This window comes from Ctenopharyngodon idella, chromosome 13, assembly GCF_019924925.1.
Source record: "Ctenopharyngodon idella isolate HZGC_01 chromosome 13, HZGC01, whole genome shotgun sequence".
Taxonomy (NCBI): Eukaryota; Metazoa; Chordata; class Actinopteri; order Cypriniformes; family Xenocyprididae; genus Ctenopharyngodon; species Ctenopharyngodon idella.
Genome location: NC_067232.1, coordinates 24,212,332 through 24,212,852, shown reverse-complemented (window position 1 = coordinate 24,212,852; position 521 = coordinate 24,212,332).

The window sequence follows — 521 nt, the reverse complement described above, 5'->3', positions numbered from 1 at the left end:
TACTATTTGTCCCCTTTATTTTTGACTTATGCATTTCATGTTTCATATATCTTTTTGTCTTATTTTTTTTTTATTATTATTTAAGTGCTTTGATCCCCGATGCTTTTTCACTCCCCTGCTGCGTTATTCACCCATTATCACTGGCGGCATGTTATCAGATCCATCTTCTCTAGTAATAAAATAAAGCAATAAGCCCCAAGAAGCCGTTGTTTACAGTGAATTTATAACAGCTAAGGGGCATTGTTAGGCACAACGGGGAGCAGAGACCCCCTTAGCTGTTATAAATTCACTGTAAACCACAGCTTCACAGGGCTTATTACTTTTATAAAACCACACAATACAAATATTAAAGCCAAAAAATATGTATCAATGCATCTTTCATGAAGTAAAGTCATTAAAGCTTCCTTCCGCTGGAAAAAATAGCCCCTTACCATGAACAGCAACAGAAGTTACATTTATTACGCCATTACTCAGTCGCAAATTAAGACTTTTATATTGAAACTTGTTGTGGACAAGGAACG